Here is a 25,360-nt window from a genome sequence, read left to right as displayed (position 1 = left end):
GGTGTATGCTGCGTGCATGGGTGTTAGCAGTACTGGCGCTAACCTGACGCTGCCTGGGGTGACGTAGACCTTATCTGACCCTAAAACTTAACTTATATCACTGCCGGGCGATTAGGGGGTTAAACCTTTATTAGGTAATAAACGGCGGGTGCCCTGAAACTTTAAAAAACAAACTAACTAACCAGTGTCACCCGTAACAGTTATACGGTGATAACTGGTGAAAGGGTTAACTAGGGGGCAATCAGGGGGTTAAAACCTTTATTAGGTAGTATATGGGTCCCTGTTGCTATAAAACACTGATGGTGAACCTATATACTTACCTCCCTAACTAGCGTCACCTGTGACACTAATACAGCGATCAGAAAAACGATCGCTTAGTGACACTGGTGACAGGGGGTGATCAAGGGGTTAAAACTTTATTAGGAGGGGTTAGGGGGGTATCCTAAACCTAAAGGGGGCTACCACTAACTGCCCTACCACTTATAACTGTCACAAACTGACACCGATGCAAAAAAAAAAACTGCTATTGATGTCACTGTGACAGGGGGTACAGGGGGGTGATCGGGGGGTGAAAAGTGTGCCTAGTGTGTTCTACTGTTAGTGTAGTGTTGTACAACTCACATCGATGTCTTCTCTCCTCGTCGCTGGAACAAAAAGACCGGCTCGAGGAGAGATGACATCACTTCCTCTGCCGCTGTTTACATTACAGCAGCAGAGGAAGATTTTCATTCATTGGGAGCGATCACGAGGGGGTGGCCACGAATGAGTGGCCTCCCCCTCAGTCTGGATCGCTCCCCTAACAAAGCCAACCGCCTCGGGCACCGGGAGGGCGCGATGTGCCCCCCGCCCGCGGGAGGCAGATCACGTACCAGGTATGTGAATTTGCCTGCCCGTGCCATTCTGCCGCAGTATATCTGCGCTAGGCGGTCGGCAAGTGGTTAATCATGTCTTCAACTTGGATCTCTTCCCAAAAAGACAATTGTACACAACTTCAAAGCAATATTTCATATTCCTATTTCTGGACTCAAGTATCTGTGTGCTAAGTATACCTTTGGTTTCATTCTCATAGTGGAGAAAAGACTCAGACAACAGGATCCTAGGGACCCCCAACCTCGACAGCCTGAATGGCAACTAAGCCCCAGCACCCCCGAGGATGTGGACAAAGGAGAGGTGGAGGAAGTGGGCGACATGGGAAGGAAATGTTCTTCATTTCCTTTTTAGATGCCCACATTCTGGGATTTTACTTTTTTTAATGTTAAAAGCCAAACTTTGAAGATGCACACGGTGTGTCAACATGTGCTGTCTGCCATCAGGGGATCTCAATGTACGTGTTTTGTGGGTGCAACCCCTTCCTCGTAACGCTAGTAGGTGAGAGGAAGGGCTTGCACCCACAAAACACGTCCATTGATCCCCCATGATGGGAGATAGCAAATGTTGACATTACCCATTTGGAATCCCAATTTGTGTGCATTTTCAAAATTTAGCTTTTACAAGGGTGACATCACCTGTAACCCCTACATGTTGAACTTTGTAAGTTCCAGAGTTGTATGTATGTTATATTTTAAAACATGCCTGTTTGTACAAAAAAATAAATAAATAAATAAATAAAGTTTAAAAAAATAAAATAAAATAAACTTTTATAAAAAAAAAATATTGTTAAAAAAAGAAACATATATTTAAAAAAAAAATATTATAAACGCACATGTAAATGTGCACAGATTAAAAAGTTTTCTAATCAGCAATGTGTGGCTTTTTCTTTCAATGCTCAATACCAGTTTTGTAAGTAATTTTGTGTTTACAGTGACAATGGGGCTTATTTACTAAAGGAAAATCCACTTGGCAGTACAAGTGCACTAGGAGAAACTAGGAGACAGCCAAAAAGAAAAGCAAACAATAAATACATTTCGAGATTTTATCTGATCATTATTTTTTTATTAATAAAAATCAGACATTGTCTGGCATTGCAATGGCCCCCCTACCCATAAAATAATTAACATATTTCTCCCTAACTTCACGGGCGATTTGGGGGACCAAGCCAGTACGGCCAGCATCCAGGCCCGTCAGAGGATTGTCTGTATGTTCAGCCTCAGGCCCAATTGATGCAATAAAATTTCTTGCATTTTTTCTTAAAAACTTATGCAGGATGCAGTATGCTAGGACAATATGATAAAGTTTGTATTCCGCCAGATGGATTGCTGTCAGAAACAGGCGGAACCAGCTGGCCATTATCCCAAAGGCATTCTCCACAACTCTTTTTGCTCTGGCCAGCCGGTAGTTGAAAACCCTCCTCTCCGGGGTGAGGGTCCTTTGGGGGAATTGCCTCATCAGGTGCTCGCCCAGACCGAAGGCTTCATCTGCAATGAAGACAAAGGGGAGTCCTTCCACATTATCCACATCAGGTGGCAATCCCAGGCCACCACTCTGGAGATGCTGGTAGAACTCCGTCTGGGCGAAGACTCCTCCATCCGACATCCGGCCATTCTTCCCCACGTCCACATACAGAAATTCATATTGTGCTGACACCACTGCCATTAACACAATACTATGAACCCCCTTATAATTAAAATAGTATGACTCCGAATGGGGTGGTGGCACGATGTAGACGTGCTTCCCATCTATAGCCCCTCCACAGTTGGGAAAGTCCCAACGGGTGGCAAAATGGGATGCCACAGTCTGCCATTCCTGTGGTGTTGAAGGAAACTGGGGAATGAAACAAGAAAAAAAATATAAGTACTTGTGCACATAACTTCGCAAGCAGATTACACACAAGACATTCTTGCCCAACATCACTATAACATTTTTTTGAATTATTATTTAAAGAATAAAATATAAGGTCCACTTATCAGATTCCTCGCCCCCTCTGATGGCCCATTGATAAAATTTAAGGGGGGCTTATAAATTAATTTAAGGACACACATACCATTTGGACGCATTTTAAGGGAGGTTATAAATTAATTTAAGGACACACAGACCATTTGGACACATTTTATAGGGGGGGGCTTATAAATTAATTTAAGAACAAACAGACCATTTAGACACATTTTAAGGGGGGGCTTATAAATGAATTTACGGACACACAGACCATTTGGACACATTTTAAAGGCGGGGGGGCTTATAAATTAATTTAAGGACACACATACCATTTGGACACATTTTAAGGGGGGCTTATAAATTAATTTAAGGACACACAGACCATTCAGAAACATTTTACGGGAGTGTTTAGGGTAAAGCACTACAATGGAGCTGACAAAATACATTGTTAAGTGACTAGACTAGGTGGATATGGGCCCAGCATAGCATGCTGGGGAAGTTAGTGAAGACAAATATGCATGAAGGACAAAAAAGGAGCATTAAAAGATTACAGCATGCATGAGGACAAAGGAGACATTCACAGCATATTGCAATCATGGTAATTAGGGATTGAGGAAAGAAATACAATACAATAGCAAACATTAAATACAATAAAATGTGATGTTAAAGGATAAATCTTACTTTAATATAGTCCTTCTGCAGGACCTGAATTATAGCAGAACAGGTCTCTGGGATAATGATACCCAGAGCCTGGGGGGAGATGCCTTTCGAGAACTTAAGGTCCTGCAGGCTTCTCCCAGTCGCCAAGTACCGCAACGTGGCGACTAGCCTCTGCTCCAGAGTGATGGCTTGCCTCATGCAGGTATCCTGCCTGCTGATATAAGTGGTCAGCAAAGCCAACAAACGTTGAGAAACGGGGTCTGTCATCCTGAGAAAGTTCCTGAAATCGTCAGGATTATTCTCACGGATCTCACGAAGCAAAGGCATGTGAGAGAATTGGTCACGTTGGAGCAAACAATTCTTGGTCCATGAACTCCTCCCCACCCTGCTCATGGACTGGGCTTGGGTCGAAGAATTAACTACAACACGAAGCCCATGCAAAGCACGAACTCTACGATGAGTACGTACATGCAACATGGCTTCAAAATGGTCAGCTGGTCAGAACGAACTTAAACAGAATGCACTGAAGAACAGCAAGGCCTGTGAAGAACGAGCTGAAAATTAACAACAAGCAGACAAGAACGCACTGAATAAACTGATGCAAACTGACTACACGCACTGAAATGCAAATACAAACCCCACAAGCACAAACCGAACAACAGTTAAACGATCTGAAAAAACACGAGTCTGAAAAGCGTGAATGTCGACACCAGACGCCGTTGCGTGATTTTGCGTGATGACGTCGGACGCTGCCCAGGCCGGGGAGCTGTGATTGGCGGATGCTTCCGATTCATCACCACACATTTTTCTTGGTACTTAAAACTCTGCCATACTTACCTCTGAGTAAAACTGAATAAATCTTTTCCCTTTCACCTGAATGCATAATGGGTCAAATGAAGTGGGACTAGTTATCTGGCCACAACCACTCCCACACCATCAGGTATTTAACCTCACTCTCAGCAAACACAAAACTCTGCTACACAGCTGAGAGGAGCACAGCTCCCCACACTGGATCTGTTTGCTTTGAGTGGCTAAGGTTAGTTATATATATATGTATCCTTTTTCATGCTTTGTCTTGATACAATCACGGGGAGAATTATACTTTGTATCTCTCCCTTCTTTCCAATGCACACTATGCTGATGTTCATAGTACATAGATACATACAATATCCCTACTTTCCTTTTTTGGTTTTTAGATGTGCATCATTTTTGCCTTTTAGTGGCGGCTCTCGTGAGCCCTGCCTTGCTGCTCCTTCCCCGTTGGCATTGAGGCGAATTCCATACAGAAACGAGATTTATCTGTCTTGTGTATTATCCTGATTTTTTAATCTAACTGGGATGACTGCCTCTATTCACTGATTTCCTGGGCACGGGAGTTCCATCTCGCAACATCGCTGTGTACACCTTTGTTATAATAGAGAGTCAGATGTCTTGTAAGTATTGTTTTTGGATTAATATCTAGCTTGTTGTTTTTCCTGTTTTTTTCTGCGAATTGAAACCTACTGATCAATGTCTATCATGTTTCTTATTTGTTTATGCAGATGAAAAATCTACTTACTCATATATATATATATATGCAAATATTTTTTTCTTTTTAGAAATTTAATAATCTGCTTATCTGAAACCCCTGAGGAAGGAAGCATACATCATAAAAAGAAATGAATCTTTTTGTGTTTTTCTGAAACATGTAGGGTATTGTGTAGCAGTTGCACTACTTCTCTGACCATTTATTGGCCATTGTAGTTCACCGTCTACACTCGAGCAGCTGTATTTCTGACACCAACTGCTCTTGTTGCACTGTTGATTTTAAATGTCAGTATGTATTTTGCACAACTTGTATTAATAAAATTTTGATACTTTTATCTAAGAATTTCTCTGTACTTCATCTGCATTCCTGATCCTTGTTGATCCACTGCCCATTTAATCCCCTTGGGGTACCTAGCCTTTTGTGTCCATTGTTTAATGGGATGTGGCAGTGACTCTCAGGATCAGCTCAATGTTTGTTCCAATTCTATTATTTCAACATTTCCTATAAAATTCACTATTCATATATAATTTTTTTGTCACTTTCCTACTTCAGGTTCCCTATTCCCGGGATCACCCCATCCAACCCCTATCGGTGCTACTCTCTACACACTGGCCCACTCAGGATGCTGTTTGTGTGGGTTGCAGTCGCCCCTCACTCCCCCTTGGCTCCCGGCAGGGGCGTTCCTGGCTGGTCTGGGACTCTTGCGGCCATACCACCTTTGCGCAGATTCACTTGTAAGTGCGTGGGTTCAGTTGCTATGTGGGGGGTTCTCCCATATTGTATATTTGCCCACATGATCCCTCTAGACTATCTATAATATGACTGTTTCTCTTATCCATAGATTATCAACACGGTATTGCTCCTGAGGGGTGGCTATAAGGCCTTGAAATGCGTAGAGCTAAGAACTACCGAGTTGTGTATATATTCATGATTTTCTTATGGCCGTTCCTATTCATGTCCTTTATTTTTCTTTTACCTGTTTTAAGCTATGCTTTAGTGTGTCAATAATCTGTAACAGGCATATTCTATCATGTGTATAATTATTATTTCCCTTACCTGTTTCAAACTACGCTTTAGTGCGTTGATAACCTTTAACAGGTATTTTCTATTTCGTGTATAATGATTTCTTCCTTTACCTGTTTTAAGCTAGGATGTAGTGCGTCAATAACCTGTAACAGGTATTTTCTACTATGTGTATAATCATGCATCAATTATTCTGTGTATTTGCATAACACGTAACAACTCCTTGTTGAAATATTAACATATTGTGTGGTTCTAATGAACTGTATAAACTCTTTGACATTTAGCATAATGCAATGAGTTAAATAAAAAATGTTATGGTAATCTGGAATTAAATTAAATTAAAAATTGTTTTTATGTTTAATCTATTTTTTCTGCGTCCGTGTGCTTCATGTAAAGTCCCTCATCTTGTTCTCCCATTTTTTATGTGTTGAATCGGGATGGAGGAGGGGAGTTGAATGGCCACTGTTACCTCATCTAAAGTCCGACTAACACCTTCTCTTCTTTTCTCTTCATTCATTTCTATAGTGTTAATGTCTATTGCCGTGGTGTGTGCCAGCCTCAGTATTTTCCCTAAATCTAGGTCTTTCTCTCACGTTCACAATTCTTCTTTCCATTTTCCGATAAATGGCAGTATTTCCGGCCCTTTCAGTCCCATCAATAATTTCCGTGAGATCCTCTTCTTCGTACCTGTAACTGTACATAGCCGCTCAAACGGCTGTAGGTTCTCTTCGGATCTAATTGGTTGGGGCAATGTAGCAACAAAATGTTTCAACTGGGAGTACCACCATTCATCTATTACCTATAAGTCTTTTTTTGTGTTTTAAATCCTGAAATGTGCATATTTTACTTTTCTCTATTATATCTTTTAATTGTGCATTATCTTTTTTTATCCAATTTCCGAACAGTCTCCCTTTCCCTGTTGAAAAGTAATTTGTGTCTCTTAGTGGTATCAAACGTGAATTAAATTCCTATTTTTCCCTTTTGTGCATCATATCCCAGATTTCCAGTGCTTTCTGTGTTATATTTTGTGTGTTCTCACTCAGTTCTCTTAGCTGTGCAGGTATCCATATTATTTTCCCTAGTGTAGCATTACTAATCGTGTTTTCCAGTTTAACTCATCTTTTTTCTTTATTGTTTTTTGCCCATTCTAACACCCATGATAGTATAATAGTATTGTAATAGTTCTTAAACTGACACTAAAGGTAATTTTTTTTTTTTTAAATAACAAACATATCATACTTACCTCCACTGTGTAACTGGTTTTGCACAGAGTGGCCCCAAACCTGGTCTTCTGGGGTCCCTCTGTGGCTCTGTCGGCTCCTCCCTGCATCAGATAACCCTCTGGGAGAAGAGCTCTCCCGGGGGGGTTACCTTGCGGGCGTGCTCCCGAGTCAAAGCATTTGGTGTCCATAGATGTCGAATGCAGGACTCAACCCCACCCCCCGGTGGCTGCGTCATTGGATTTGATTGGCAGCAGCAGGAGCTAATGGCTGCGCTGCTATCAATCTATCCAATCAACAGCCGATAACCCCCTAGCAGAGAGATGGCGCATTCCCATGGGACATGTTCGAGGGTTCAGGTAAGTAAAACGGGGGGGGGGCTGGGGGCCGGTCACTGACAGATATCTTTTCACCTTAATGCATAGGATGCTTTAAGGTAAAAAAACACGAACCTCTACAACCCCTTTTAAGGTCTGGTGCCCCCAGTCCCCCTTGCCCCTTCTCCTTAGTCAGTACTGTCAAGCTTATACAAGGCTTCTTTTTTTGCCAAATAAACCTTAAGAGTATCGTTTTTATTGGTTTAATATATACCTGTGGGAGGAGGATTTGTAGCATTTGCATCTTATACATAATCTTTGGTAAAATAACTATTTTAAAAATGATTGTTCGGCCTATCCAAGACAGATATCTTGTTGCGATTTTTATTTAATTCTGTTTTTATTTCGTTCAGTAGCGGGATGAAATTCGTTTGGTATATTGTCTCAGTGGATGGTGTTATTTTTACTCCTAAGTATTTTAAATCTGTTTTTCTCCAAATAAATGGGAACTCATGTTGGTATATCTGCTCATCCTGTTTCCTCACATTAATAGTTAGGACCTCTGATTTTGAAGGGTTCATTTTAAAGTTTGATATATCCCTGTATGTTTTTAAAGCTTTCAATAAGTTGGGCAGGGTTATCCTGGGACTAGTTATATAAAACAGGGTATCATAGGCGTAAGCTGCCAATTTGTGTTCCTTGTCACCTATCTTAATCCCCCTTATGTCTGGGTTCTGTCTAATCCCTGCCAAAAGCAGTTCTAACGACAGAACAAACAACAGGGGGGAAAGGGGGCACCCCTGTCTCATCCCGTTGTACATCACGAAGGGCCCAGAGACTGTACCGTTTACCTTTACCCTTGCTGTGGGCTGCTAGTGCTTTGATCCAGTGGGTCATCTTTGGGCCTAATCCCATTACCTTTAATGTGCTCTGCATAAATCCCCAGTCTAATCTATCAAGCACTTTTTTGGTGTCTATTGAAAGCAGCAGTCCTGGGGATTTACTTTCTTTTATTTTCTGCACTAATAGGAGCGTTCTAATTCCATTAACTCTACTTTCTCTTCCTGGGATGAATCCCATCTGGTCTGCATGTACCAAGTCGTTCATTACCATTTTTATCCTACCGGCCAATACCTTGGCAAATAATTTCATATCATTCAGCAGTGAGATGGGTCTATAAATTGAACATATTGAAGCATTTTTTCCTTCCTTTGGGATGACAGTGATTGCAGCCTCCAGAGCCTCCCTCCTCACCCCCCCTGTTTGTTCCTATCCCATTCATATAGGAGCATAGTTTGGGGATTAAAATATCCTTAAACTTTTTGTAATAATATGTTTTCAGCCCATCTTTTCCCTGCAGGTGAGTCTTTTAAGATCTTATTAATCTCTTCTTCTGTTATGGTATCCTCTAGGACACTAAGTTTATCTTCCGAGATCTTATTTAGACCTATTTCTTTTAGAAGATTTCTTTTTGTTTTTTCTAACCTCTCTTTTTAACTTTCTGATTTCTCCTTTTGGTTAATCAAGTACAATTTACCGTAATATTTTTGAAATACCCTTGCTATTTCAGCTGTTGTTGTTGTCTCCAGTGCTAGTTTGTATTTTCTCTATGTAGTTAACAGTTTTTTTCTTTTTTTTATATTTTAGCCAGGAGCTTCCCTGACTTATTTCTCCATTGATACCTCTCTTTCTTGATTCTATTAAAGGCCATTCGGGTTTCCTGTTCTATTAGCTCTTTTAGTTCTTCCCTTTTTAAGGTGGCCGCCTGTAATATTTCACATTCACCCTTTTTTTATGTTGCTGTTCTAAGTCAAAAATTTCTTTGGATAATACTTCCCTTTTCCTTACTCTCTCCTTTTTCTTTCCGCTCCCATCACGATCAAGATTCTTCCTATATAAGCCTTATGGGCTTCCCATAATGTGGCTTCTGATATTTTTTTGGTATCATTTATTTATTTTAAAGTACTGCTCTAGCTCTTTTTTATCCTATCTTCAGCCACTTTATCCTGGATTAGTTCTTCATTTAGTCTCCATACATTAGTCCTATTTTGGACCCCCTCTATCTTCATTTTCATTGTCACTGGGGCATGGTCTGAAAAGGTTGTAATTTCAATGAACATACTAATCACTGACTCCAGCAGCCTATATTCAATCAGAAAATAATCAATTCTTGAGTACGTCCCGTGTACAGAGGAGTGGAATGTAAAGTTTTAGCATGTTGTATTCTCCATATATCCATCAGTTGGTTTTGATTTAGCTTCTTTTTTAACATCTTCCAAGGTACATTTCCTGTCCGCTGTACCCGGGGCGTACTATCCATCCATGCAGAAGTTAAAGTCTCTCCAGACATAATTACTCCTCCTTTCTTAAACTCCATTAACTTCTCTGTAACCCCCTTTAGGAATTTTATTGGGTTTTTATTGGGGCAATAGATATTTGCCATGGTGCAATCCACTTCACATATTCTTCCCCTCAGAAACAGGTCTGGGTCTGCCAATCTCTCCTCCAGGGTAAACCTTACTCCTCTGGTAAATCCTATGGCTACTCCCTTTGCCTGTTTAGTTCTAGAATCACCATAGTACCATACTGGGAAATCATTTGAGATTATTTTAAGATTAGTTTCATGGGAGAAATGTGTCTCCTGCAAGAAGACTACTTCTGCCTTAAGTTGCTTGATTTCTCTTAGTATATTAAATCTTTTTGTAGGTGTATTTAGCCCACGCACATTGTAAGTCACAAAGTTTAATGTTGTCATCTTTGCTCATTGTGCATCCCGCTCCAGCTCCCGTCTTCTTGGTACAATCCGACCACTTAATATGATTGTCATTATGCCCGTTTACCATATATGGTAGCCTTGCTGGGAATTCAATGAGCAAAAAGGTGACATTGCTTCCACTATCAGCCTGGGTCTGGTTCAGAGAGGCTCCCCTACCACCCCCCTTTTCCACCCCCCACCCCCACCCCATTTGGGGGGTTTTGGTCTTCCCGTGGCCAATGGATGCAAGGCCCTCCTACTCCTTCCTGCCTTGCGGTTCTCCCCTCCAGAGGTTGTGCTCTACCTATGAACTGTCATTATGCCCGTTTACCATATATGGTAGCCTTGCTGGGAATTCAATGAGCAAAAAGGTGACATTGCTTCCACTATCAGCCTGGGTCTGGCTCAGAGAGGCTCCCTTACCACCCCCCTTTTCCACCCCCCACCCCCACCCCATTTGGGGGGTTTTGGTCTTCCCGTGGCCAATGGATGCAAGGCCCTCCTACTCCTTCCTGCCTTGCGGTTCTCCCCTCCAGAGGTTGTGCTCTACCTATGAACTCTCCATTGGGCCAATCATAGTAGTTATTGTTCTTACTTCTATTCCAATATTTATTCTTATTTTTATTTCTATTTTTATTTCTGTTCCTATTGTTATTCCTAATCTCTCCTTTAGGATAAGTATTAACCAAGGGGGCATTTCATAGTTTCTTACCACTCTGTTAATAAGCTTGGTTAGGATGTCTAGTACAATTTTCTCCCATTTCATCCTGCTCGTCCATTGGAAGTGTGGATGTTTTATCTCTCTTCCAATTGAACTCGCAACCCAAAATGTAATCCTGCCTATCCCTCTCAAATTTTCCTGATTTCCTAGTTATCAGATCTGCCTCAAATTCAGTTGTCTGCTCATTGATTCTAGTATCCCATACCCCCGAAGGCCCTAAAGCTGTATACACAGCCAATACTTCTTGTATATTTGTAATGTCTATTTTGATGGTTGCTAAGTTCCTCTCTCTTTGCTTAATAATAAGTTCTAGCCAAGACTTATTAAATAACCGCATCTCTCTAGTCCGTTCTTGGTTAATGTCCTCATCTAAAAAGCTACATTATTTCGTGATTCTTAGCCCTCTAGGAATCCTATTCATTTCTAGATATACAATACAAATCCCACCATTGAGTCATTTAATTTTCTAATAAATGTTTGAGTTTGTAAAACGCCGATACCATGATTTCCTCTTTACTCGCTATGTCATGCTTAGTCTTGGTGTTAGCTGATCCTTCTGGTTGCTGTTCATAGTTGTTGATGCTGTTCAAGAAACCTTTTGCCAAAGAGGCTCTCCTTAGCTGCCTTTCTTCTATAGTCAGAACCATTTCCACTGGTTGGCAATTAAGTGTTCTACACCACATTGACTGTGCACCCAGCTGCTGGAGTCCCCAAATACAAATTAAACAACACAACACGATCTCCTGCGCTTGGGGCCAGTCTATAGATAAGTGGTGCAGCCAACCCTCTGGATAACAGATGGAATGCTAGATCAACAACTTTTTGCATAATATTCAACAACAATGTCTATAATCTACTTTGTCATTTCATATGAATCTATGTAAGAGTCCAGGGCTTACTACACATGCACCAATGGCACGTTGCCACAAGAGGAAATCCGTGCCAACTGAGCATGCGCCAAAGACGACTCAGTGCGCCAACCCGCACCTGCGCAGAAGACTTGATGGAAAAAGGCAGGAAAATACCCAGGAGGTGCACAGGAAGTGACCTCAACCTGATGGAAAAAGGTGGGAAAATGCTGAGGAGGCGCACAGGAAGTGACCTCAACCTGATGGAAAAAGGCGAGAAAATGCCCAGGAGGTGCACAGGAAGTGACCTCAAACTTCCCTATATAAGCCCAGCCCAGACACTACCGATTGCTGGATTATCTTCAGTCCCCTCCTTGTTCCTGTGCTAGTGTGTGATCTGTCTGAACTTGTTGTGACCTGGAAACCTAGTTGACTATTCTTGATTGCTGCTTGCTATAGACCTCGGATTTGTACCTTGACCATTCTACTTCTTTGCCCCCTTTGTACTCAGCTGCCAGATTGGAACCGACCCCAGCTTGGATCTCGACCATTCTTCTTCTGGTTAACCCTTTTATACTTGCCAAACTGGACTTGACCTTGGCTCGGATCTCGGACTAAGGCTTGCATGGTGCTCTGCACCCCTGGCACCCGTGCCACTCGGTGTCCAGAAGGTCTCTGTCTCCATCTCCAGAGGCTTCAAGGACCCGAGGTGCAAGGGAGGCCTCCCCACTACTTTGGTTTCACATCAGGTACTTGGCCCTCATGACAGAATAATCCAGCCATGTCTGAGACTGAGGGGAGTGCTTCTGCCTTCTAGGCCCTGTGCCAACAAGAGGGGTGCTTTCAACTGGAAGGTCGGCTGACTGTAATGGCCAATACCTCAGTTCTGAGCCCTGCGGAACCACCTGTTATTGCTATGGAGCAGCCCATCTCTAATCCAGATCCTGAATCACGGGTTCCTATGACGGGTTCGCCACAAGTACTGGGCTTTCAGGAATGCCTGTCGGCTATACTTTACCTTACAGCCTAGGACCTTCTCTTCAGAGGATACAAAGGTCAGATTCATAGTAGCCTTACTAACAGAAGAACCTCAAGCATGGGCTCACCAGCTGTTGGAAATGGCAATGCTCTATGATGACCCACAACGACCCACCACGGCTGAAACAGTGTTGACCTCTCTACAACAGGAGAAATACCCTGTTGAGGACTACGTAATGGAATTCCGCAGGTGGGCTGCAGACACTGCATGAAACGATGCTGCCTTGCGCCATTAGTTTCGCTTGGGCCTATCCGAGCCCCGCAAAGACAAATTAGCAAGAGTGGGGCTCCCTGATACATTGGAACCTACAATTCAGTTGGCTATCCAGCTTGATCACAGACTCAGAGAAAGTCGCAGGGAATGATCCAGTATGGCCGTTCCCATAAGTACCCATGGCTCCACACCTGAGAACCCCTGAGACCCACGCATCAACCCCAATTCATGACGCAAAACCAATGCAACTCGGCTTAGTTCGTGCACCCCTCACATCCGAAGAGTGATAATGCCGTTGCCTGAACAATCTATGCCTGTATTGTGGTGGAGCGGGTCACTTTCTTCAGGGATGTCCCATTAGGCCGAGTAAGTGGATCGAACCCCCATCTGTTTCACTGTGCTTTGTTAAATCCTCGCATCTCACTCTCTGCCTCTCTTTGCAGATACCAGGAAGGATAATCCGAGTAGCATCCATTATTGACCCTGGGGCTTGCGGCTGCTTTATTGACATCCACGTCTCCAAAAAGTATGGAATCCCACTATGCAAGAAGCCCCAGCAATTTACCGTTCATCTGGCACATGGCTCCACACCAACCTCGGGTCCCATAACCCATGAGACCACCCTCATATTGGCCACCACCGAAGCAGACCATCGGGAATATCTTCGGCTGGACGTGATTTCTTCCCCCATTTTTCTGGTTATTTTGGGGTTACTGAGGCTTCGACAGCACCAGCCACAGATTGATTGGACCACTGAAGTTGTATCTTTCAGCTCACCCTATTGATTACACCACTGTTTCCCACAACGAGCCTGTTTGGTTCAACCCCTTTCCACAGATGACAACACTCTTCTCCCCCAGGTTTACAGAGACTTCCTGGATGTCTTTGACAAGAAGGTGGCTGAATCCCTACCACCTCACCAGCCGTATGATTGCCCCATTGAGCTTCTTCCTGGTTCTGCAATACCATTTGGGAGGATCTTCCCACTCTCTGAGCCTGAATTAGAAGTCCTCCGAAAATACATTGATGAAAAACTTAGGAAAGGGTTAATCCGGCACTCTATCTCTCCTGCTGGTGCTGGACTCTTCTTTGTGGAAAACAAGGACCATTCTTTAAGACCATGTATCGACTACAGAGAATTGAACAGTATGACAATCAAGAATTTATACCACCTGTTGCCTCTAGTCCCTGAGCTTGTTCAGATGTTCCGCACCACCAAAGGTCTTCTCAAAATTGGACCTACTGGGGGCCTACAATTTAATACGGATGTAGCGCATTACCCCCGTAGGAGCTGTTAGTTAGTTAATTACAGTACATGCTGGTTTAACCCCCGCTTCTTCCACCCCGCTGTAGTAATCACAGACACCGTTGAACAGTTCAAACAATAACTTTTATTCCTGATTCGGCAGTTGTGTTACATGAATGAAGCCAACAGATATAAGTTGCCTCTTGTCTAAGCTGCACGAGTAATTAGAATCTTCCAGCTATACTTTGCAGCTTTCCTCCCTCCTGTTTACTGCTACTTCTCAACCGTACAGCACTTCCAAGTATACCCAAAGAACGATACTCTGAATAAAGCTCTTTGGGCTGACTGATTGGATTTCTCCGGGGTATTAATTCTCTAATGCCCAACTCCTTGCACAGACTTCTTTATTGACCCGCACTCCAACACTCTTTTTAAGGTATTGATTCTCTAAGACCGAAGATCTGTATCTCCTCCAGGACCCGCACTTTAACACCTTTATGTCTTTTGGGAAGCACTGTTTCTCTAGGGTATTAATTCTCTAAGGCCCAACTCCTTGCACAGACTTCTTTATTGACCTGCACTCCAACACTCTTTTTAAGGTATTGATTCTCTAAGACCGAAGATCTGTATCTCCTCCAGGACCTGCACTTTAACACATTTATGTCTTTTGGGAGAACTGTTTCTCTGGGTTTACACTCACTTGTATTCTTGATCAACAATCCATGTTTTCCACGGAGGGTCGATCTCCCATTCTTCCTCATGCTAGCAGTAGCAACTTCCTTCTGCTGGCTCCTCCATCTCTCCTCCCTGCATGGCACATCCCCCTCCCCAGAGGGGAGAGCGCCCGATCTGCACCAGCTTCTACATGCTGTCTTCTTCCTTTTTTTCCAAAATCTAGAATCCCCCCAGGAGCATGTGACCTCCAGTATATATGTATGAACCCGCCCCTGCCCAAAAAAATTAACCATTGGACCAGGGCCACACACACTGCCTGTCCTTCAAGCCCTGACCTGCCTCCTTTCCAGAACATTACTTTGGAGAAGCAAGGGAGGGTTTTCCAGGGTGATGATGAACAGGTGGTCACACCCCCCTCTAACCTACAACTCCACCCTAACCCAAATCAAAACCTCCAGACCTGTACAAACAGTAAGGCACTGGTAATTTAACCTGTCTTTTAACCTTATAGCACCCGCCTAAAGGTGGTGGGGGCTACATGGATAAGAGAGGGCGATGAATGGAAAATGGCCTTTCATGCTAGGTTTGGCCATTTTGAGTATTTGGTCATGCCATTTGGGCTGTGTAACGCCCCAGTAATTTTCCAACACTTGGTGAACGACATCTTTCAGGATTTTCTTGACCTCTTCATGATAGTGTACTTAGATGACATCCTTGCTTTTTTTCCTTCCCTCAAGGCACATCACATCCACATGCGAAAAATCCCTTTTCGCCTCTGAGCCCATAAACTCTAAGCCAAGCTTGAAATATGTGAGTTTGAGAAAGATACCATACAATTCCTTGTCCTCATTATTTCAATTTCTGGCATATCCATGGACCCCGGGGATACGTGAGGTAGTCACTGGGTTAGATTGGTCCCTGTACCTGGGAAGTCGTTGTCTCACTCTCCTTATCTATGGGATGAGGCAGAAGGTGTGTGTGCGGGTTTGAACTAGCCCACCTGCACTTACCTGCCTAGCCATTAGGTGGAGAAGAGTCAAATGTGCTAGCCGGCGAGTGTGTGTGTACGCGCCACAAATGTGCCGCGCCGGAAATGACCTTAGACCGGAAGTGACATCTGCAATGTCCGGAAGTGGCAGGTGGAATGAGTAGCATTATCATAGGTACCCTATGAGTGTCTCCATTCCTCCCATCTTCCCCCCTCTTCGTCTCCCTCCCCCCCATACCTCGTATGAAAATCACCAAGTGACACATCTGGAGGAAAAACTATAGAGATGGGTAGGTGTGCCACACAGGGCCATTATTTATTTATTTATTTATTAATTACTGTTTACTAATCTTTAATTATCTATTACTATTAACAACAATAACAATGACAACTAGCATTGAGCATCTTTACTAAAAATGCCCCTTTAATGTGATGGTAGCTGCTATGCACATCTATGCGGGACCCTTGATTGGTTGTGGGGTTCTGGCTCTTTGACCATGGACTAAGGACAGCTCCAAGCTGATAGGGGATGTATATGATTTGTTGAAAAGTATATTTTTTACATATATATATTTTTTATTTTGGATTGATCCATGTAATGGGTGGTGTCCACTCTGATGGGCGTGGTGGGTGTTGTCCTGGACATAAGCATGTGGAGAGAGATATATATGGAGCAATCAGAGGAGGCCAGTCGTTCACCACTTTGGCTCTGAGGAAGAGGATCCTCCCTCGAAACGTGTTAGCCATTTGCGATGCTATCGGGTCCCTTTCAACACCCGGTCCAGGTTGCAGGTGTCTAGAGACACGGTTCCATTTGCTGATGTACTGATAAGCACTTTTTAAACACATTTGTTTGTGAGTATGACTACTACTGTTACAGTTTTTTGATACATTTTATCTTTGGCAATGCACAAGGTCATTGCGTCCTCCTTTCCTCTTTCTTTGTTTCAGTTCTAAGGACACCAATTGTTCTGAGGAGGGCATCAAGATCACAAACATTCCATCTGTTATCCAGAGGGTTGGCATCACCACTTATCTATAGACTGCCCTCCAAGCGCAGGAGATTGTGTTGTGTAGAGAACCAAAGTGAACAGTGTACCAAAGAAGAAAAAATGGTAATCCCACTAATAAAAGAAGGTAGTACTCGCCCTATAAATGAGGGGTGTGTTGTCTAAACATAACGTCTATGGAATGTGAAATATAAAAAACAAAAAGACACTACACACCAAAATTAGTGAACTACAAATTTATTGAGCAATGGGCTCTAGATCAACAGCATAAATTGGGAGCATGAATGGTGACATTACTGACAGGTTGAGGTTACCTGTTTTTTGTTGGGAATCTCCCTGCTCCATCTCACTGGTTTACCACTCATCTCTGCCAGCCCTCCCAGCCACTGTTATCAGTACGCTCCCTAGGAATGTTTATCATGCTGGTATAACTGGCATATATCTGGTCTCCTACACATCCCTTCATGGATCATCTAATCAGTTACTAGTCAATTGATTGTCATATGCAAGGCTCCTTCATATATCTCTTGTTATCAGCACAGCAGCTGGACACTGATTCTTTGATATTTGAGCTCCCATTGCAGCCATTTGGTTTTACTTTTTGCCATTGATTGAATCATTTGACTGACTGGTTTTGTGGGTTTGAGTTTTTATGCATGTAGCCCCATTTGGGCAGGTATGCATCTCTCTCCCATTTAGTGCTGGTTCCTCATTCGCCCACTGTGGCTTTTAGGTGGAGCACTGCACTCGGTTCAATGAGTGTTACCTCTGTTTTCTGGTGAGGTGGTTCAGGGTCCCTTGGTGTGGGGGAGGTTTTTGTTTAGAGGAGGGTGGGCTCAGCTCCACTTTGGGACTGTATCCTTCCCTTTTTGTAAGGGTGGTCCATGGTTCCAGTCTGGGAGGGTTTAATAGGGGGACTCAGGTGGTTGTTAGGATTATATGCAGAGGGTTAAGGCATTTATGCTGTTGATCTTGAGCCCATTGCTCAATAAATTTGTAGTTCACTCGTTTTGGTGTGTGGTGTCTTTTTGTTTTTTATTTTTCATATTCCATAATCTTAGTGAAAAAACAGCATCATGAAGACCAAGGAACACACCAAACAGGTCAGGGATAAAGTTTTGGAGAAGTTTAAAGCAGGGTTAGGTTATAAAAAAATATCCCAAGCTTTGAACATCTCACGGAGTGCTGTTCAATCCATCATCCAAAAATGGAAAGAGTATGGCACAACTGCAAACCTACCAAGACATGGCTGTCCACCTAAACTGACAGGCCAGGCAAGAAGAGCATTAATCAGAGAAGCAGCCAAGAGGCACATAGTAACTCTGGAGGATCTGCAGAGATCCACAGCTAAGGTGGGAGAATCTCTCCACAGGACAAATATTAGTCGTGCACTCCACAAATCTGGCCTTTATGGAAGAGTGGCAAGAAGAAAGCCATTGTTGAAAGAAAGCCATAAGAAGTCCCATTTGCAGTTTGTGAGAAGCCATGTGGGGACACAGCAAACATGTGGAAGAAGGAGTTTCGGTCAGATGAGACCAAAATTGTACTTTTTGGCATAAAAGCAAAATGCTATGTGTGGTGGAAAACTAACACTGCACATCACCCTGAACACACCGTCCTTGCCGTGACACATGGTGGTGGCAGTATCATGTTGTGGGGATGTTTTTCTTCAGCAAGGACAGGGAAGCTGGTCAGTAGGGATGAGCTTCGAGTTCGAGTCGATATACATATAGAGAGAGAGAGAGAGGGAGAGGGAGAGGGAGAGGGAGAGGGAGAGGGAGAGAAAGTGAGACCTTGGATTGAGAGTAACTTGGCCTGAGAGAATTTTGTAAGACAAGCAATTTTTTTTTTTTATAAATTTTGACTTGACAAACAAGTGATGTCTTGATACAGTACACGAGTAATGTCATGTCACAACTGAGTATAAAAGAGAGGAGAGGTGCCTCTAAGTGTAGCAATATGGTTACATTTAATGAAGGTATAACCTTTAGCAACTCACATGGTTGTTGATGTCTGAGTTAATGAAATGTGAGTGATTTACCTTTTTTTATGGGAGATTGACAATCATTATTTGAATCACAAATATATGGACTCACTTCTGAAACATGAACTGTTTTTGAGTTCTCTTGTATCTGTTGTATATACATGTATATTTTTTTCACTTTACGATTCATATAAATTTATATTTGTACGATTTATGTTTAAGCACTGCACTGTTTATACCATTTATATTTTTTGCACAAGCTGTCTCTTGTAGTGCTGGCTGCTTTGTAATTGTTATCATTTATATTTTGAACACTAAGAGCGTGGTTTAATATTATACCACATTCTACACATGAGTTGCAGATTGCCACTGATGGATTTATTAACCCTTTGGTTGTTTGGGTGTTTTTAATTCTTTAGTAAAATAATTTTAGCAATATAGAAAGCACTAGGAGGAGTTTATATATTTTATTTTGAACTCATCCTTGACACATAGTGGAGAAAGATAGAGAGGTGAATGCTGTGGTCAATACCCCTTGAAGGGGAAGAGACTATCATTGACCTTAATAATAATAATAATAATAATAATAATAATGTAATAGTGTGAAAATACAAGGGGTAGAGCACGCGTTTTTTATTTGCTGTGTATCATGGAGAATATTACATGGAATGCACAGTTCCTGAAGATGTGAAATTTAAGGAGGACACTTTGAATTATTCTCCAGCATGTTGGCACACCTATGGTCCTTGGAGCACCTTGTGGTCCTTGAGCATCCAAAGTGAAAAGGCCAAATCATGGCCCCCTTCATGTGCATGTGCATGAGTTCAGCAGCATAGGTTTTAGGTCCTACCTTTTGTGACCCCCAGTCTGCGAGTTTATGGCCTGCACTTCACCACAAATACAGGTACTCAGCTGGTGGTGCTGTTCTGTACTTTGGGGAAGTTCAGTTCCCTCTACCCCCTTTCATCCATTGACTGTAAGAGGTCACTCCTCTCAGCCACAAGGTACCTCTAACAGAGACTATGCAGCCGGTATGACTGGGAGACAGGAGCTACACTTTATTTGAATTGAAATAAATTATGATAAGATAAATTAGTGTCATGATCTTATTCCACTAAAACCTCCCCTATCAGATCAAATTTATACATAAAGATGAGCAGGGATGTTTTGTCATTGTCCATCTGCTTGCAGCCTCCCGAGACCTCATACTTGCTAATGTCTATGTACTAAATTTTCCCAAAAAGTTTTAATGCGTTTTGACTATGCAACTTCTGTGCCATCCCCTCCCTCTCCATATAGTGGGTGGTGACTTTAATGCGGTAATGTCCGTGCGAAAAAGTCCCTGCACAACTTTCTGCTGCACAATACACTGCCCTTGCAGACACAATAAACACCATTTACATGGTAGACATCTGGCATTTTTCTCTACCCGGCAATTAACCTTTTAATCCCCCCCTTAACAGATCTACTAGGCTAAATTATGTATTTTGTTCTAGCTCAGTCTTACCAATCATCAAGGAGGCCATGATTTATGAGATTACAGTCCTAATACAGCGAAACTCGCAGACTCAGGCAGTCAGGGTAATCTCCGTCTATGGTGATTTCCCTCTTTTCTTGCAAATAGTGAAGACTTTTGATGCGCCTTCAAGGAGGCCTAGTTTTAACAAACTTGTGTCCCCCAGGAGAAAAGGGGGTGCAAACCTTCCCAATGTTAGGGTATATAATTTGGCCCATCTGTTATATAGGGCTAGACTGGTTATGTTCCCCATCCCGTTATTTAAACTGGACTCTGAAATGGTGATCCCCTATTCTTTGGGGGTGTTGCTACATAGCAAATTGAATCAAATAACGACCAACCATCAACACAATCTCCTAGTAAAAGAAACCATTATTTCCTGGAGAGAGACCTGCAAAAAATTAGGCCTATCACCTATAATGGAAATTTGTAAGTTCTGTATATAATTGTATTGTATTTTGTATGTATTGCACATTGCCTTCACTGTGCACACAGCACTAATAATGTTTTCAGTAAATGTTTACATTCTTTCGAGTCCTGATTAGAATAAGCCTGCCTATGTAACTCCCCTTGTTACCATAAACGTACAATTGTAATATTAATGTGATACCTACGTAATCATGTGCATAAAAACCTTCAATTGCGTCATAATAAAGCAGAACAGTAATTTGGAAAGATGCTGAGCGTATTTTTTGTGTCTGTTCCCTACTGCAGTAGTTATTATTAATTTGGAACCACTAATCAATATGAGGATAGGAGTTGCCTATCATCAATTTAACCGAGTCACACCCTATAGCTCTAGACATCTACCTATCCAGGGCAATCCAATGTTTACTTACAACACAACACAAGGCCTTTATATCTTGGAAAACCAGAGGTCTAAGACTGGTTTCCCAACTATTTGACTTTGCTTTCGGTAACTCATGATGATCCTTCCAGGATCTCGCCAACCAGTTTGCTCTTCCCAGGAATCACCTACAGTCAGGTCCATAAATATTGGGACATCGACACAATTCTAATCTTTTTGGCTCTATACACCACCACAATGGATTTGAAATGAAACGAACAAGATGTGCTTTAACTGCAGACTTTCAGCTTTAATTTGAGGGTATTTACATCCAAATCAGGTGAACGGTGTATTCATCCTGCTGCTTTTGTCAGCAGTCACATCATCGATAAATACAAGAGAACCAGTTCCATTGGCAGCTATACATGCCCACGCCATGACACTACCACCACCATGCTTCACTGATAAGGTGGTATGCTTTGGATCATGAGCAGTTACTTTCCTTCTCCATATTCTTCTCTTCCCATCACTCTGGTGCAAGTTGATCTTGGTCTCATCTGTCCATAGGATGTTGTTCCAGAACTGTGAAGGCTTTTTTAGATGTTGTTTGGCAAACTCTAATCTGGCCTTCCTGTTTTTGAGGCTCACCAATGGTTTACATCTTGTGGTGAACCCTCTGTATTCACTCTGGTGAAGTCTTCTCTTCATTGTTGACTTTGACACACATACACCTACCTCCTGGAGAGTGTTCTTGATCTGGCCAACTGTTGTGAAGGGTGTTTTCTTCACCAGGGAAAGAATTCTTCGGTCATTCACCACAGTTGTTTTCCGTGGTCTTCCGGGTCTTTTGGTGTTGCTGAGCTCACCGGTGCGTTCTTTCTTTTTAAGGATGTTCCAAACAGTTGATTTGGCCACACCTAATGTTTTTGCTATCTCTCGGATGGGTTTGTTTTGTTTTTTCAGCCTAATGATGGCCTGCTTCACTGATAGTGACAGCTCTTTGGATCACATATTGAGAGTTGACAGTAACAGATTCCAAATGCAAATAGCACACATGAAATGAACTCTGGACCTTTTATCTGCTCCTTGTAAATGGGATAATGAGGGAATAACACATACCTGGCCATGGAACAGCTGAGCAGCCAATTGTCCCATTACTTTTGGTCCCTTAAAAATTGGGAGGCACATATACAAACTGTTATAATTCCTACACCATTCACCTGATTTGGATGTAAATACCCTCAAATTAAAGCTGAAAGTCTGCAGTTAAAGCACATCTTGTTTGTTTCATTTCAAATCCATTGTGGTGGTGTATAGAGCCAGAAAGATTAGAATTGTGCCGATGTCCCAATATTTATGGACCTGACCGTATTTTACCTCTGGCAAGCCTGTTGCTATGACAAGAGGTTTCAACTATCCTTGCCTGACCACCTTATTCACACTCAGAGATACTCCCTCTCAGACATCTACTGGCCTCTCATCCTACACTATACCAGTTCCTTCAGCTTGTCCTCTGCAGTGAATTGGGGTAAGGACTTTCCATCAGAATCACTCACTGACATTATGCTGTATGGGTAGAACTAGGTATCTCATCTGATCACCAATGAAGCTTGGAGAGAACCCCAACTCAAGATTATAGATAGAGCTTATGTTTCATTCCCATCTGAAAGGACCAACCCGCAGGCTGCTATATGCCCTCTATGTATTTCACCAAAAACCATCTTTCACACATCGGTTATGGTTCTGTCAACCCATTGCAGATTTTTGGGATCAAGTAACCAACTTTATATTAGGTAAGACAATGCCAGTTTTCAAAGGACCCCTTACTACTTCTCTTTGGTTATGATAACCTGAAGACCCCATTACCATTGCTGAGAAAAAGAAGGCCTTCTCATTCACACTGGATCCTGATATGTTTGTTGGTTGCATACAGGGCTCTCTTAAAGAAATGGACAGCCTCCATTCCTCCAACCATAACAGACATCAAGAAAGAGCTGAAAACCCTTCTCTATCGGGAAAAACTGGACATTCATTTGTTCCACAACACTTCTAATGCCCCGTACACACGGTCCGATTTTCCGACGGAAAATGTGTGATAGGACCTTGTTGTTGGAAATTCCGACCGTGTGTAGGCTCCATCACACATTTTCCATCGGATTTTCTGACACACAAAGTTTGAGAGCAGGATATAAAATTTTCCGACAACAAAATCCGTTGTCAGAAATTCCGATCGTGTGTACACAAATTCGACGGACAAAGTGCCACGCATGCTCAGAATAAATAAAGAGATGAAAGCTATTGGTCACTGCCCCGTTTATAGTCCCAACGTACGTGTTTTACGTCACCGCGTTTAGAACGATCGGATTTTCCGACAACTTTGTGTGACCGTGTGTATGCAAGACAAGTTTGAGCCAACATCCGTCGGAAAAAATCCTAGGATTTTGTTGTCGGAATGTCCGAACAAAGTCCGACCGTGTGTACGGGGCATAAGAAACTATTTGCCTCTAGATGGCAAGCCTTTATTGACCCCACTTTCTACACATCAGAAGCTACTTCTCTCTCCTCGCAACTAAGGATTACCTCACCTACTCAAACATCCTCTTAGTGATTGACCTGGGAAACCCAACATGTTTTAACTCCACTATGGTCTTTTTCTATTTGCACTGCATTGACTTATATTACTGACTTATATTGACTTGTACTGCTGTATATTAATGTGAATTGCGATTAATCCATACTAGTCTCTTTAGTCTCCTCTTCAGTAGTTCCTTTATAAAGTATATCACCCTCTCTGAGTGGTGGATGCCACGTACAGTCCCATCTGGCTTTACCTATGGCCAGCATTTTGGACTTCTGTTCATTTACGTTGGTAGTACCCTTTCTGAGACAGTGCATCCCTATCTCCTAATCTCTTATTAGTTTGCACTTTATTTTTTACCTTGTATAGTCTGTTCAGTGCTACCTGTTTCTATTACCTTTTTTTCTATTGTTTGTTTGTTTAAGGGCTGTTACCCTATCCTATGGTGTTTCAACACTCTGGTAGTTTATACTTCAAAACTCTAATAAAATATATTAAAAAAAAAAATAGGACAAGGAAGTAAAGCTTCAATTCTACTCAAAAAGTTGTTGCCATTCTAAAGGTTTACCTCACTCAATGCTTCATTATACTACTAACTTAGTATTTAACAAAACTTTCCAGAGTTCTGCCGGAAACTGATACACATTCTAAAAATATGTTACATGCACAGTATTTCACTATTTAAACATTACTTTACAAACAGATTCCTTTTAAATTGACCTTTACTGTTTTGAATATTTTTTTTCTTTTGACAAACTGCATTGATTTTTTTGGCTACATTTTGGAGATTTTTTAGCTGTTAATGTTCCTATAATTTTATATTTTTATAATAATAATAATAATAATAATAATAATAATATTTAGAACTTGTATGCCTAATCTAAGTAATCCCAATGAGCAGAATTTGTTTTCAACTGAGATTTGTGATTTTCTAGCAGTTAATAAGAAAATAAGTTGGCAAAGAACATGCTGGAACTAGGCAGTCGGTCAGATATAGAAGCACACAATAACAAATCTATTGTTCATTGGCTTACTCATGGTAACTCATCATCATATGTTTATATTAAAATATACATTAAGTGTAATTTTCAAAAATATGTATTGTACTGTATGTTATATATAAAATGACAATGACAATTTGAAAATATTTTAAATTGTAAAGCCCTAATTAATATAAATCAACCTATAACACTTGATAGGCATGGTTTGAATTGTGAAATTATATAACCATGATTAACAAAATGAATAACTACATTACCAGGATGTTGGCAATTACATCTTCACTGATAAATATTGCAGTCTAAAGATTATAAAAGTTGATATAATGAAAATCAAATCATTTATAGCAAATTGCAAAATTCATAAGACTAAATAGATTTTCTATAGTCACATAATCATTCACAATTGAAACCTAAAATAAATCAATCAAAATTAGCTGCCA

The sequence above is a fragment of the Aquarana catesbeiana genome, linkage group LG02, assembly GCF_042186555.1.
Source record: "Aquarana catesbeiana isolate 2022-GZ linkage group LG02, ASM4218655v1, whole genome shotgun sequence".
NCBI classification, from domain to species: Eukaryota; Metazoa; Chordata; class Amphibia; order Anura; family Ranidae; genus Aquarana; species Aquarana catesbeiana.
The sequence above is the reverse complement of the archived record's forward strand: the minus strand, read 5'-3'. Positions refer to the sequence as shown.